The sequence below is a fragment of the Tupaia chinensis genome, unplaced genomic scaffold (genome assembly GCF_000334495.1).
Source record: "Tupaia chinensis unplaced genomic scaffold, TupChi_1.0 Scaffold000248_1, whole genome shotgun sequence".
Classification (NCBI taxonomy): domain Eukaryota; kingdom Metazoa; phylum Chordata; class Mammalia; order Scandentia; family Tupaiidae; genus Tupaia; species Tupaia belangeri.
In genome coordinates, this window is record NW_006159726.1 from 552,571 (window position 1) to 569,434 (window position 16,864).

General features: G+C 39.6%; 2 pseudogenes; both read right to left on the reverse strand.

The window, feature by feature from the left end:
• Positions 1 to 1,843: 1,843 nt before the first annotated feature.
• On the reverse strand, positions 1,844 to 3,209 carry LOC102487663 (ataxin-3-like; annotated as a pseudogene).
• A 699-nt stretch (positions 3,210 to 3,908) lies between these two features.
• LOC102488087 (cyclin-dependent kinase 1-like) overlaps positions 3,909 to 16,864 on the reverse strand; it is a 66,243-nt pseudogene continuing 53,287 nt past the window's right edge.

Sequence of the window (16,864 nt, forward strand, 5' to 3'; positions counted from 1 at the left end):
AGACATTTCTGTCTTGTCATAAGTAAGGCAGTGGCCACCTATTACTCATTAGTAGCTTTTTAAAAGATAAGCTGTCCACTCTGCTCTTTCGGACTTCTTTTTAATGCCAATGAAGATAATTTTTGTTCCAGGGATGTACTTGGGATTCTCCAAATCCTCCATCAGTGTATCCTCTCCCAGGTGATGCCTCTGTTCTTGTCGGCATCTGTGTAAGAGAATCCAGGGGCCTGACCCATCTTCGTCTTCCGCCCAAATAGACCATGGAGATTTGGGCCAGTCTTGGGCTTGCCTCCCTTTTCCATGGTGTGGCACTGGGCATACTTCTGAACAAAAATCTTCGTGCCTTTCTCAACATCACCCATTTTTAATTCTCTCTTTTGTCGCTTGGGAATATAGAATAACTGCTCAGAAGTCAGATGACCTGCTCTCACTAAATTTAGTAATTTAAGAAAAATTTTTATTTCTCACACCGTGATCCTTCCTAGCCTTTTCAACCAGTCAGAGTCATGGACCTGTGCACTTGGTATGTATAGGTCGGCTGAAGAACTAAACCTGCAGTCTTTTGTATGGACCCAGTATCATTTAAGCAGCACATAACTGCTGCATCACTGAACTGGCCCTAAATCTAGTAATTTTTTAAAAAAATGCTCATTCATTCTCAAAGACTTTTGCAGGATTGATTTCAGAGTTTAGGAAGACACCAGAGTCATGAAATAATGATCCCATGGTAGAAAGTTTAAGAAACAAAACCTCTGGGACCAGCAGATGGTGTAATGGTCACGTTGCTGGACTCCCACATAGTTGAGCGAGGTTCAAGTCCCAGACCTGGCAGCTTAAAACTCATGCATGGGGGTGCTTTTCTTGCTTTCTGTCTCTCTGTCTCTGTGTCTCCGGTGAGCACATGCACCCTATAGCAAAAATTCTCAAAAAAAAAAAAAAGAAAAAAGAAAAAAGAAAATAAAAGGCAAAGAAACAAAACCTTAGAAAATATTATCATCTTTCAAAATAGTTGTAGGAAAATAATGAAAACAAGGTAGCAGAGAAATCTGTGACTAGAGAAAATAACACGAGGAAACACCCAAGTGCACAATACATAGTTGGAGGGAGAAGAGAATGGTTTATCCTTTACTAACACAGACAAGAGACACTTTGGTTAATGAGAAATAAAAATAACTATTAGGTGATAAAAGTGAACCCAATTATCTACTACAGAAGAGAAAAAAGAAGACAAAACTTTATGGGAAAAGTTCTGTGGCAAGAGTTAATTATTTGGTCTACAAAAAGATCCAAGAGGGCCAGTGGGTGGCATGGAGCCCAAAATGCTGGATCCCACACAGTCAACCCATGGTTCAAGTTCCAGACCTGGTACCTGAAAACCAGGCCAGGTGCATGTGCATGCATGTCCAAAATCCTGATTGGAGAGTGGAGAAGAGACCAAGGTGCAGCCATCTTCTGTGAGGAGTGACCCCCACCAACCCCTGTAAGTGCATGTGCACCCTTAGCAGAAACAAACAAACGAAAAAGTAAATTAAAAAAAAAATCCAAGAAAAATCTTGGTTTAGACATGTTAAGATATTGCACACTCAAAAAAGAGACATTTAGAGAGTGATTTTAAATTTCTTCAGTTGCTGAACACCTCTTTGGCTAGTATTTGGAAGGTCATTATTTAGTCCTACAGATGCATTTTTCAACTTCCTCATCATTTTGTGTGCAAAACACCTAAACGTCTTATTTTCTCGGTTGAACACTGTTCTCTTTGACACATTATCAAAATGGACCCTATGTTGTAATCACACAGAATAATGTTGGAAAGTACAAATATCTAGATAATTTTTAAAAGGTATTATTTCTTTCCTTCTATTTTAAAATTATTTCTAACAGTTTCCAAAAACATGGTCACAGGTGCTTGAAGCATGTCTTCTTCACTCAGCATCATCACCTCTATCACTCCTGAGTCCTCCTGAACTTGTGGTTGTTGGCTTTTCACATGGAAGGGAGACCTGTCCTACTGGATCTGCTTGCTGCTCCTGCTCTTGTTGCTGCTGCTGTTACTGCTGCTTTTCAAAGTAGGCTTCTCTTGGCTTCTGCAACTCTTCTGAAGATTTGTCATTGATATCTGTGGCATATTTTGAGATATATTTCTGGAACTACCTTGCATATTGAGCCGAATAGCCCTGCGGAGATTTGCTTCTTCATCCTTCATGTTGATTTCTTAGTGACTTAGTGCCAGAGCCCTCTGTCCTCTTCATCTTCATCTAACATTCCTGACCCATCATTCGCTTCTAAGACTTGTTCTGGGTAGGTTTTATGGACTCTCTGATCTTTTAGTTGTGTTAATTCTTCTCCAATAAGTTTTTTTTTTTTTGAGAGGTTTTTGCTGTAGGTTGCGTGTGCTCTCCAGAAAGACAGAGAGACAGAAAGTGAGAAATCACCCCCCAGGGGGGATGGTCACGCCACAATCCCTTCTCCATTTTCCTCTTGGGATCTTGGGCATGCACACACACACGCCCAGCGTGAGTTTAAGTTACTGGGTCCGGGACATGAACCGCAGTCAACTACATGGGAGTCCAGCGACATAGCCATTATGCTAACTGTTGGTCCCTCTCCAATAAGTTTTGGGTGATGCATCTGTTGGGTCCTGATTATCTGTAGGGCTGGTCAGTTTCACAGTCTGGCAGATCACCCTTAAAGACAAATATGGAATAACCTTTCTATTGTAACTGAGCCAAGAAAAGTATGTATGTAATATTAATTCTGGACCTGTTAAGAGAGAATTCAAGCTAAACCATAATTTTCCTAATTTTCTAACTGCAAACCAACGTTCTTTATAATTGCACATAGGATTGATCCTGAGCCTCTGACAGTCTGGACTGTTGAACAGGATTATTTATAAACCCCAAACTTTCAACGCATTGCTTATAACCTGAATAGAGGGAAAAAAAAAAAACCAAACTGCTATCATCCATATTCTCAGAAGGCTGCTGTAAAAATGTGCAATAGTTTTCACTAGTAACTCCTCCTCCTGCCATTCTCATCCTCTCTTCCTCATCTAGCTGATGTACAATTGAAGATAATTCCACAGAGCTAAAATATTCTCCTTGCAATAGATTATTCAGGCAATGCTGAGCACAGAGTGAGCCTTTTTGGACTCCATGTTTATTTGACTGGAGCCAATCACCCTGTGCCAAACCAGCCTTCTTCAGCTCCATCCTTGACCCCACCCTTGTGCCCACCTTATCCTGCCCTGCCCTAGCCCCTAAACTTAGTAGTTTGAGGCTCAGTGATTCTCATAATGGTTGGGGGACTGATTTGACTTGTGTTTCTGTGTCTTGAATTTATTTTCAACAAATCCAAATTAATTCAGGTAAGTTCCTCTTTGGGTAGTCACTTCTCTTCAAAGCCGACAAAAGACTGAAAATCGCAAAGAGGCACATGAAGACTTAAAAATCTAGTGAGGAAGTTGATGTAAGAAGAATAAGAGGTGGGCCACTCAGTGGCATAGTGTTAAGGTTGATGAATTCCATGTAGTCGACTGTGTGGTTCAAGTCCTGGACCCAGCACCTTGAGAAACATGCCAGATACATGTGTGTGTATGTCCAAAATCCCGAGCGGAGAATGGAGAAGAAGGAATTGCAGCATGGTCATCCCCTATGGGGGGTGATTTCTCACTTTCTCTCTCTCTCTCTCTCTCTCTGTGTCTCTCTCTCCAGAATGCTCATGTGCCCTATGGATGTACCCTATGGGAAATTATATATATATATACACACACACACACACACATGCTCACACACACACATATATATATACACACACACGCACACATATATGTATATATATATAATTTTTTAAAATAAATTTTCACTTCAGCAAATAAATACTTCTACATGATGGCCAGATTAGAACAAATCTCACTTCTGGTTGATGATCACCTGAAATTCTTCTTCTTGTTGTAGGAGTGTGAAATGGTGCGCCCACTTCAGGTAAAGATTTGGCAGTTCCTTAAAAAGATAAACATGTACTATTCTTATGACCTAGCAATTCCATTCCTAGGTATTTAAGGAGAAATGAAAGCATATATTCATATAAAGATTCATACTTGAATAATCTTAACAGCTGTATTCACAGTAGGCAATAACTAGAAACAGCATAGATGTCATCAACAGAATGGCTGAATAAACTGGCCTGTTCATACAATGGCGTATGCCCACTATGGATCTATCTAAGACATATAAATTTCAAAATATTATGCTGAATGAGAGAAGTCATATAAAAAATAGCATATACTGTGTGACAATTTCACTTACATGTGAAATTGTCCTAGCTCTATTTCTTTGTTCTTTTTGCAGACATAATTCCAGGCTGCTCTACAGAAAATCTGGCTGAGGGCCTGGGCTGGAAACAGCACCTAGTTACAATAATAACCACCATTACTAACTGCTTCAGGGCCTGGCACTATCCTGAAAGTTGAGTATTACTCCTATTTTATGGATGAGAAAACTGGGCCTCAGACAGAGCATATGACTTGCCCAAAGCTACGTAGAGAGTAAGAGCTCTAGCTGGATCTATTTCTATCCCAACACTGTCTTTTTTCCAGAACAGCACATGATGTTTCACTCCGAGGGTGCTTTTGTCAAGAACTGGGTGTTGGCAATGGAAGAAGAGAAATCTACCTCAGTCTCCTCTGAAAGAGTGCTAGAGAGAGAGTGAGAGGAAGAGAATGTAAAGAAGATAAACTATTGTCTGCAGATCTTTTTTTGGGAATAGACTTCTTTTCCCTGCTTCTAGTCACAATCTATTGAGCAACTGCTAATTTATTCCTCACAAAAGCCCTGAAGTAGATAAGTAAATTGTCCTGGAGAAGTAAATTATAGGACTGAAAAGCACACAGGAAGGACAGAGAGAGAGATATTTTTGACAAAGTCTCGCCATTTCACAATTCTTCCTGTCCCAGCCTCCCAATTAGCTAGGACCACAGGCCTGTACCACTGCACCTGGCCTGCTTTTAGGTTGGACCAGGAACTGAACCTGGGCCTCCCATGTGGCCCCAGCCCTCTTGCTTGTGTTGCTGCAGCTGGATTTTGAATGCAAGTCTACATGGCTCTCAGTGAATTACATGGTAGACTAAATTGCTATGTGTGACAATCTGCAAAATGTTTCACAGATGATTTTTTTTTTTATGGTTAGTGGCTTAAAATGGTTATAAATGAAGGTATTTACATGTTTTCTAGTTTCCCTTAAGAATAGAGGTTGGTTGAAGTAGTGGGAGGCCAAGAAGTTCAGATTCTGCTGATTCTGTTTTTCTGCCTGCACCAATGCATTTCAGTGATGGCTTATATTAGTGATTCCAAAGCTATAGTTTCGTATTTCTTGGCGATTCTACTATCTTCCAAAATAAACACTTTCCAAAGCCAAAACAGATGAATTTTTGACTTAGGAACCAGTTTGGTGGAAGTGTGACCATGGACCCCTTTGGAAATCTGAAGACTTAAGAGAATTGAAATGGGACCCTAAGTTCAAGGAGGTTGACAGACCTAACAAGACCCACCTGGGGATTCCTGGTTAAGAACCTCTGCATTTGTGGATGATATTCTTGAAATTTACAGAGAGTATCTTGAAGTGAGGATGAGACTACAGAAGAGTGGTTCCAAGATTCGGATGTGTATAAATCACTGATGTAGAGGAAAGATTCCTGGATTGGGGATAGAAGTTTCAGCTTTGCCACTTTACTAGTTGTGTAGCCTCAGCCTTACTTTCTTCATCTAGGAAATGAGAGCAATAATTTTTACCCTGATCCTCCTTACTGGGAAGAATATCAAAGTCAGACAATCTCATTGTTTATACATTTTCAGTCATTTGACAAACATTGATTGTGCAAGACACTGGCCTAAATGCTGGGTTTACAGAGATGGATTGATCATTAAGAATTTTCTGCTTTGGGGACCAGCAGATGGTGTAATGGTTATGTTGCCGGACTCCCATGTAGTCGACTGTTGTTCTACCTAGCAGCTTAAAACTCATGCCAAGTGTGTGTGCATGCATGCCCAAAATTTTGAGAGGTGAATGGAGGAGAAGGGATTGCAGCGTGGCCATCCCCCCGGGGGTGATTTCTCACGTTCTGTCTCTCTGTCTCTCTCTGTCTCTCAGGTGAGTGAATGCCCCCCTATAGCAAAAATTTCTCTCTCTCTCTCTCTAAAAGAACAAAAAACAAAAACAAAACCAACAATTTTCTGTTTTAAGGCCAGCCCCATAGTATAACAATGAAGTACTATGCAGAGGGAGCCTGATCTCACGTGACCCACCACAGTTGAAATCTTGTCCTTGGCAGCAATGTGGTCATGAGTGTGTATGTGCACAGGATCCTGATGGGATGGAGAAATGAAGAAAAAAGTTTTGCAGCATGACTGGCCCCATTGAGGGGGTGCTTTCTCTCTCTTTTAGCATTAAAAAAAAGAATTTTCTCCCCCCTTGGATCAGAGAAACAGGTAATCAGTAATGAATAAATGAATGAATAAATAAATGAAACAAAATACTGTCTATAATTATCAATTGTTCATTAGTGTCATAGCATTTATAATGGAGAATAGCAATGGGAAGGAACATGGTGAGGAGATAGAAAACTACTTAGAATGGTTTGGGGAAGTTCTTTGTAAGAGGAACCATTTATATCATTTAGTCATTAGGAAAACAGAAGCGAAGATGGAGAAGAACAGGCAAATCAGATATTTATTTTATTAAATACTGTCTACTTTTTTGGAGGGTAATTCATTGACAGGATTCAAAATCAGAAGGTGGACCTACTGCTGTGGCACAGTGTAACAACTGCAAGGATAGAATCATAGAGTGATCATGGTTTGGATCCTCAGGTTGACCTGAAAACATGATAGGCACTCACAGGGGCACCCAGGGTCCTGAGGAGCTGGAGGGCTGGAGAAGGAGGACTGGGGCATGATAAGACTCTATCAAGAATGCTTCCCCTTCTCTCTTGTATGTGCACACATGCGCTCTCTATCATTAAAAAAATCCAAAAGGTGCAAAAAGAAATATAATGCACGTCTGACTGTGCAGAAGGAAGACGTGCATTATATTTCACCTCCCAGGAGCAACAAACTATATCAGTTTCTTATTCGAAGATTGCTTTCATATGCAAACAAGTACATGCCTATACGAGATAGGATATTAAACATACAGTGCTTTTCTTCTTTGCAATATGTCTTGGAGATCATTCTATGTTAGTATCTAAACAACTACCTCATTCATTTGGTGGCTGCATGTATGCACGCATGTATGCATTTTTAACCTATTTCCTAGGAAGGGACATTGGGTTGTTTCCAAACTTTTGTTGCAAACAATACTGCACATGCCATTTCACGCATGTTTGAGAATATGTAGGACAGATTCCTACAAGTAGAATTGCTGAGTACATTTATAATTTTTTTTTTTTTTTGGAGAGATTTTCACTGTAGGGCGCGTGCGCTTGCCAGACAGACAGAGAGAGACATAGAGACAGAAAGCGAGAAATCACCCCCCAGGGAGGATGGTCACGCCGCAATCCCTTCTCCTCCATTCTCCTCTCGGGATCTTGGGCACGCACGCACACGCGCCCGGCGTGAGTTTTAAGCCACTGGGTCCGGGACACGAACCACGGTTGACTACGTGGCAGTCCAGCGACATAGCCATTACACTAACTGCTGGTTCCGAGTACATTTATAATTTTGATAAGCATTGCCATTTGCCCTTACAAGATGTGCCAATTTATTTATAATTTATTTAAATAATTTAGCATTTCCGTACTGTTTTAACATGCCACTTTTATCATGTACTACATTTTTGCACAATTGTCTCATTTCTGGACCTTCCATTCTGTTGAAGTGATCTATTTGTTCATGCATCATTGTCACAGAGTGTTATTTGTACTAGCTTCTTAGTAAATTTTAATGTTTTGTAAATCTAGTTTCCTTGTATCCTTTAAAAAAATTACTGATTACTCTTGGTTATTCTTTTTTGCTCACACAAACTCTAGAAACAGTTTGTGTATTTCCAGAGGAAACCCTGTGGGCATTTTTTAATTGGGCTGAAATTAAAGTTACAGATTAATTTAGGGAAAGTGAACCAATTCTATGGTAATTTCTATTATCCAAAAGTTGCTATTTCTTTTAATTTTCTTTAATGTTTTAAATTTATTTCCTCCATAAGAGAGAGAGAGAGAGAGAGAAAGAGAGAAAGAGAGAAAAAGAGAGCACCCAATAGGGTCTTGATGTCTCAGTCCACTCCTTGCCTCAATCAGCCTAAATTACAGGCAAGTGTGTGTCTGACATACTCAGAGAGGTTTCCAAACTTGAACTGGCAACCTTCCCATGTGAGATTGCCTCAGAGAACATTGCATTTCATCACTTGGCCTTTTCATTTTAAAAAGTCTATTGGTTTCTTCATAAAGATCATGTGAATATTGCATTCCTAGGTATTTTATCTAGTTCACAACCTTTTTTTTTCCCCCTATAGGATGCGTGCATTCGCCAGAAAAAGAGAGAAAGTGAGAAATCACCCCCTCCTCCAGGGAGGGGAGGGCCACACTACTATCCCTTCTCCATTCTCCTCTTGGGATTTTGGGCACACACACACATGCGCCCAGTGGTTTTTCAAGCTGCTGGGTCCAGGAATAGTAACTAAAATTTTACTAAACTATGTATTTTTAAAGTTTATTTGTTCCACGAATGAAAGACACAGTCAGAAAAAGACAGAGGACAGCATACCCAATAAGATCTTTTTTTTTTTCTTTTTTTGGAGAGGTTTTTGCTATAGGGTGTGTGCGCTCGCCAGACAGACAGGGACAGACAGAGAGACAGAAAGCAAGAAATCACCCCCTGGGGGGATGGCCACGCCACAATCCTTTCTCCTCCATTCTCCTCTCGGGATCTTGGGCACACACGCACATGCGCCCGGCGTGAGTTTAAGCCACCGGGTCTGGGACTCGAACCGCAGTCGACTATGTGGGAGTCCAGTGACATAGCCATTACGCTAGCTGCTGGTCCCCTCCCAAAAGGATCTTGATGCCTTGATCTACCCCACCTTCAGCCAGCCCTAGATCACATCTTCAAATGTCTCTGTGCACTCAGGGTAATTTCTGGACACAAACCCAGAACCTTCCCATGTGGGTCAGCCTTGCAGAGCATCACACTTTACCACTGTGCCACTGTCCAGTCCCAAATTATCTTATTTTTGTAATAGTTGTTTAGTCAATTAAAATTTTTAAAACTTATGCAATTTTTTCAAATGTTGATATAAGAACTCTAACTTTTCATTTCCAGTTTTATATCTTTTACATTTCTTTTGCTTAATTATAATAGCAAGTATCTCCAGATTAAGGTTAAATAATGTAATGATAGTGAATATATATATATTTAATTGTCAAAAGGCATGTGCATTCACCAGAGATAGAGACACAGTGAAAGGGAGAGGGAGAAAGCACTCCCCATGGTGCCTTGTCACACTGCAATCCCTTTTCTTCCATTTCCATACCCTGATTACATTTTGGGGCACACACTCACACATGCAGTGACATATTATTCATGCTTCTAGGGCCGTGATTTGAACCGTGTTTGGCCACGTGGGATCTGGTTCCCTTGACCAGTAAGCTAGAGGGCTGACTCAGAACATCTTTATATTGTTACAGCATCAAATGAGAATGCTTTCACTATGTTCATATTAAGCATGATGCTGACCTTGGAATGGATATATACATATATATATACACACATAACAAAATGTATCATTTTAACCATTTTTAAATGTATAGTTCAGTGGCATTAAATACACTCATGTTGTTATGCAACTATTATCGTCATCCATCTCCAGAACCTTTTTACTACCAGGCATAGTATATTTCTATCATGCTATATTTTATCCCTACTTTATGTTTTTTTTTTTTTTTTTTTGGGGTTTTTTTTTTACGGGGGGTGTGAGACAGACAGAGAGACAGAAAGCGAGAAATCACCCCCCAGGGGAGATGGCCATGCCACAATCCCTTCTCCTCCATTCTCCTCTCGGGATCTTGGGAATGCACGCACACGTACCCGGCATGAATTTAAGCCACTGGGTCCGGGACGTGAACCGCGGTCAACTACAGGGGAGTCCAGCGACATAGCCATTACGCTAACTGCTGGTCCCCTTACTTTATGTTTTATAGAGGCGTTTTAAAATCAAGAATGGATGTTGGATTTTATTAAATGGCTTTTTAGCACGGGTGAAGAAAATGTTATACATGTCATTGCTGATCTATTTTTAAAAGCATTTGTAATATTTATTTAGTTATTGGATCAATAAGAGAGAGAGAGTGCACCCGTGATAGGGTCCTGATGTTATGATCCATCCCCAGCTGTGACCACCTCCAGATCATAGACACATGTCTGCCTGGCAAAACAGGAACCTTGCATGTCAGCCTTGCAGGGCATCATGTTTTACCACTGTGCCAGTGTCTAGTCCTTGTTTGACCTATTAATAAAATTAATTGTTTTAGTAAATTTTCTTATATTTAGTCATTCTGGCATTTCTGGAATTAACCTGTGTTGGTCAGGGTGTGCTAATTTTTTTTTAACATGTTGTTTTTTTCTTTTAATTAGGATTATATATATATATGTGTGTGTGTGTGTGTGTGTGTGTGTGTATAAAATCTTTAGTTAGTTTAGCCTATTGTTTTCCCTTTTTTGTCCATGACATGCTTTTTAGTGGTTAGAAATAACAGAACTTGTCAGTAGATGAGATGTGGGGATTGAGGATAAAGAAGAAATCAAGAATGAAATACAGCTTAGTGGCCAGTTAGGAGGATATTGTTATCTTTTAGTGAACATGGGAAGACTGAGAGTGAGAAGGCCAGACTGTTTAAGTCACCAGAAAGCCTCAAAGGGATTGGGGAATAGGGAGGTACTTGGAATCACCTCATGAGAGCTTTCAAAATGCTGAACTCAAAATGGGTTGTGAACTCCCAATTTAAGAGAGTGGCCTGGGCATATCTATTTATATGCTATCCCCCCCTCCCCAGCCTCTATTAAAATGATAATAAAGGAATTGGAAAAAATGTATAAGCCAATAACAAAGAACAGAGAAGGAGGCATTAAAAGAATCACTCTGGCTGCAGTGCATAAAACTACCTGTAGGGAAGCGAGAATGGAAGAAAGGGGGCAAGGTCTTCAAAAAGTTCGTGGAAAACATTTAATGTGGAAAAACTATGCGAATTTGTGGTAAATATACCAATATATTTCCTGCTTTGTAGTTGGAATTTCTATTGATGCCCAGATCTTTGGCTAGTGGGATTTCCTGTAAGTTGGCATCTGAATTCTTCTTACACTTTCATAAAGCAGTCCGTAAGGGTTTTCTTATTTTCTATATGGCAAGATATTCTAAGCATATCTTGTACATTTCCTACACTAGAACTGAAATCAGATATTTTTTCTTTTAAGAGAGATTTTTGCTATAGGACACATGCACTCGCTGGAGAGACAAAAAGTGAGAAATCACCCTCCCAGGGGGGATGGCCATGCTGCAGTCCCCTCTCCTTCATTCTTCTCTGGGGATTCTGATGATAATGATAATTCTGGATCGTCTTTTTCAAACTGAGACACTGTAATGCTATAGAACTACATGTTGGTAGACACAAAACCAAGTTTTTATTTTTTGAGAGGTTTTTCCTATAGGGCGCGTGTGCTTGCCAGAAAGACAGAGAGAGACAGAGAGACAGAAAGTGAGAAATCACCCCCAGGGGGCGGGATGGGGGGGATGGCCATGCTGCAATCCCTTCTCCTCCATTCTCCTCTCAGGATCTTGGGCACGCATGCACATGTGCCTGGCCTGAGTTTAAGCCACCAGGTCCAGGACTTGAACCATGATTGACTACATGGAACTCCAGTGATGTAACCATTACAGCATCTGCTGGACCCCAGAAATCAGATATTTTTTCAAGGATCCCTGGTCTTTTCTAATGTGAGATACTATTTGGATACCACAATCTGGGCTTCTGTCGCTACTGAATCAGTCACCGTTTTTATGCCTTTTCAGTGTCCTAGCTTGCAAATAGATTTTTTTTTTCTCATGAAGATAAAAATGTATCATGGTTTACACATTTCTTCAAATTCAGGACTACAAGGTTTTACTTAGCATTTTTTATATTAAATCTGCCTCTCTTTTCTCTCATGCCGAAAATTTTGATTCTCAATTTCATTAACATGTTACATAAAATATTCTCAGAATATCTATACCAGCACTGTCACTTACATCGTTGCTGAATGGAGTTTAAGATGTTTTTGAATTTCCTTTTGACTTTAGAGTATATCCCACAAGGGAGATAAAGACAAATTGCTATATTTAAAAGTATCTTGAAATAATTATTCTCAATGGGGTTATTCTACTAATTTTTTAGACAATTTGTTTCATGTGGTTTTGGTTTTTAGGGATTGATTTTTAAAAATTTAATTTTTTCCTGCTTAGATAAAATAGTTGGTTTCAAAATCAATATACAAACCAAGGTATATTCAGAGAAATTTATCTTCCATCCTCGTCCCTCTCACCTCCTTCCCATTCTCTTCTTAAAAACATTTTGTGTATCTTTTATTTATAAAATATGAACGAATACATGTTGAGAGACAATTTCCTGTGGTTTTATCATATTTCTGCACATCTTGTGATCAGAGTTACTACTTTTGTTCTGAAGTATCTTCTCAAAGATATTTGTGAAACTAACAGCCTTGGCAGATAGAGATAGTGTTTTCTTCAATAAGACAGGCATGCTTACTTAATATTATAAAAGATTCCCTAAGATCAGCATTCCTGTCATGTACAAGCCACTTAATGTGCAGGTACCATTTGATGCTCTTCAAGTCACCCTTTAGGAGTTGGGCTTGGACAACTGGCTCAAATGCCAATACTATGACTAGTTCTATTGCTGTGAGTAATACATTCCTTTGTCTCTGATCCAAGAATTGTGTGTGTTCTGCCAGAATCCATACAACTGTAGCAGGCTAGCTTGTTAGATTGTGTGTAGGATAAAATCTCAGACCATTCACAGTTCTTGACAATACATATGTATTTTTGTATCCTATCTTATCCATTTTTTTTTCTTTTTTGCTATAGGGTGTGTGCACTCACTGGAGAGAGACAGAGAAAGAGAGAGAGAAAGAGAGAGAGAGAGAGAAAGGGAGAAATCCCCCTCCAAGGGGGATGTCCACACCACAATCTTTTCTCCTCCATTTTCCTCTCAGGATTTCAGGCACACACACACATTCACCCAACATGTTTTAAAGTTGCTGGGTCTTTGAACTACGCAGTTGATCATGTGGGATTCAACCACCTTAACCACCATGCCACCTGGCTGGCCCCTTCTAACCATTTCTTAGACAAGTGTTAGTGTTCTATACATAGTTTGCTCATTTCAAGATAAAGAACAGAAGGCATTTAAAACCAAGGGACTGGATGAAATTAACTAAGAACTGTGTGCAGATCAAAAAGAAATCCAGGGAGTTCAAATGGTAGCACAGCAGCAGTGAAATGCCTTGAAAGGTTGACACACAAGGAAAAATTCTGGATTTTGTCCAGAGACCTCCCTTAAAATGTTGGGTGCATACACATGCCCCTGATCCAGGACTGACTGAAATGGAATGGTTCGTGGCATGAAGACCCTGTTGGGGGTCCATGTCTGTCTGTTTCTCACTGTGGAAGAGTGAAATTTTTAAAATTCAGGGATGAGCCCTGGGGCACCCCAATATTTCTAAATTGGAAATATGTAGAGAAACCATTGTACAAGGCTGAGAAGAGGCAGTCCTTGAGATAGCAAGAGAATCAAAATGAGTGATGGCCCAGATTCTGAAGTTTTTCTTGGCCAACTTTCCTGAAAAACTCTATCGAAAGTAGCACCCTATACTCAACCTAGTCACTCTATATTTATCACCCGTTATAAATACTTAATAGCATTTATAATCATCTGAAATTGTTTATTTATTTGACTGTCATATTAAATGATTTATTCTTTGACAGCAGAGACTTTCTCTGAAAGGGTTACTACTGCCTCCCTAGCAACTAAAACAAGGCTTAACACATAGTAAACACCTAACAAATACGTGTGAAATAAGTGAATGCATAAATGCATACATGAATAAATGAATGTGTACTTTCTGACTAAATTTACTTGGACAGATTCTTAGATGAGTCCACTATTACAAATTTCTCATAATATGGTAACACATTATGAGGATATAGGACAAAATAAAGTGAGCAATACTTGATTATATGTACACATTTCAGGGAACTTACAATTTTGGTGAATTTTTTTTTTTTATGGTGGGAAAATGTGTATTTAGAATTAGCCAGCTGGACCTGCTTTAGATGATCCCAATTTTGTTGGCAACATCCAGAGCATCGTAATCGGGAGCCAGTCGCACATACGCCTTCTTCTCTCCATCAGGCCTGATTAGAGTGTTGACCTTGGCCACATCAAGATCATAGAGCTTCTTCACAGCCTGTGTGATCTGGTGCTTGTTGGCCTTGACATCCACGATGTGTTGTTGTCTTCTATCTTCTTCATGGCAGACTCGGTTGTCAGGGGGAACTTGATGATAGCATAGTGGTCAAGCTTGTTTCTCTTCCGAGGATATTTAGGCTGCCTCCGCAGTCTGAGCGTCTTGGGACTCCGGAAGGTGGGTGATGTACGGATCTTTTTTTTTGTGGCTGTGGACGCCTTTCAGTACTGCCTTCTTGGCTTTCAAAGCCTTTGCTTTAGCTTCAGCTTTGGGAGGGGCAGGAGCTTCCTTCTTCGCTTTCAGCGCCATCTTGGCGAAAAGCCAATTTTGGTGAATTTTGTTAAAGGCCCCAGAGCTCTTATTTTTGAGACCTCACGAGGATTCCTAGAGCCTGGGAAAGGGCAAACTGTGTGTGTGTGTGTGTGTGTGTGTGTGTGTGTTTAAAAAAGGGAAAAAAGGATAATTCAAGTAATTATAGATACTTAAATACTTGGAAAAATACCAGAACAAATCATGAATCAATCAATTTTCCATTACTTAAGAAAGCAAAAGTTAGTGTGTGGCTAGCATTCTGATTCCATGGTGAACCAGTGTGCCAGCCTGATTCTGTTTTCTGTTATGAGTGCCATGTCATGCTGATCTTGAGGAAGCAATAGATGTAATCTAGTCAGACTTCATTAAGACTTACATGTCCTACAGCATGTTTTTCTAATCAAGGAGCTAAACAGATAAGGTCTCTATCTACTGTGTCCAAGAAGCTTTTCTTGCTTGCCAAAACTGCAGCAGGAACCCAGTCATATTTATTACTACCATTTAGAGCTAATAGCTGGGGAGAGAGTGGTGGAGAGAATGATGGAATCATAGAGAAAAGGTAAGCCCAACAAAGTCGAGGAAAGGGGACGTATGATAATACCTTGGTTCAAGTGTTAATAATTTATTTATGCTAAAGAAAATATTCATTTCACTCCATATGGTTCTTGACAGATATTATAGATAATCTTGTCCTAGCCATAGGGCTTCGATAGCAGGGTTTATCAGGTTTAATAAATAAGAACATTATATAACCAAAGGATATTTTTTTGACCTGTAATACCTTTAAAGGTTATTATATTTTTATGATGATAGATATAATTAACAGCTTTAAAAGAAGAAAAATGCACAAAAATCTTTAGAATATATGAAGAGGCAGTGTATGTTAGTGTTTAAACAATAATGAGAAGTTTGGTGCCAGAGAGTACTGAGTTCAAATTCACACTCTGCTACTTAATAGAACTACATGATTCTTATAATGCCTGGGTCTTAACTTTAACAATAATAAAATGGACATAATAACCCATAATTTTAAGGTTGTTATAAAGACTAAAGAAGAGGACCAGCAGGTGGTGTGATGGTTAAGGTAGCTGGATCCCACATAGCCAACTGCCTGGTTTAAGTCCCAAACCCAGAGGCTTGAAGAGCATGCTAGGCATGTGTGTGTATGCCCAAAATCCCCAAAGGAGAAATAGAGAACGGATTGTGGCATGACTATTCCCCATGATGAGGAGTGCTTTCTGCAACCCCCTGCCTGATCTCTCTCTGGCAAGGGTACGCACCCTCTGGCAAATTGGAAAAAAAAAAAAAAATATGGGGCCTGGATTACTTTTGTGGGATTTTAATTATAGATTTCAATTTCTTTAATATATATCAAAATACTCATATATTTATGTTTTTAGTATTGGTTTTTGTAAATTGCATTTTTTAAAAATGTGTCCGGAGAACGTGGGAAACCAACAAGTTGATAGAAGACACAGAATGCCTAAAAGGGAAGATGCCTTCTCCTAAAAGTGCCATATTTTAAATTGTATGGATAAATGAGACTGTGTCTCCAAAACGATGTCATATGGTGAAGGTGTAGAAACCACATCACCTGAGGGAAGCTATGCTCTAAACTTCATCTTCTAGACTCCTGAAATATTCAGACAAGAAGCCATTTTAAAGCTGAGGTGTGTCCTGACCTGTTCAGGGAAGCTGTGCTTTAAACTTCATCTTCTAGACTCCCGAAATATTCAGACAAGCACAGTGGAGGATAGATTTTGTCACAGAATGACCAGAAACCACAGCAGAGGCACAAGAAATATAAGAAATCAAGAAAATACCTCTCCCCTAAGGGAAAAGAACAATCCCTCATCATCCACAGACAGTACAGGAGAACTTGTGGAAATGTCTGATAGAGAATTCAGAATATTCATAGTGACAAAACTAAATGAGATGCAAGAGATGAAAGATAATGAACTCAAGAAGATGCAGAAGAATAGAGACAATGAGATCCAGGAGGTATTGAAGTTCTTCCATGATCTGAAAGAGGAAATACACACCATAAAAAA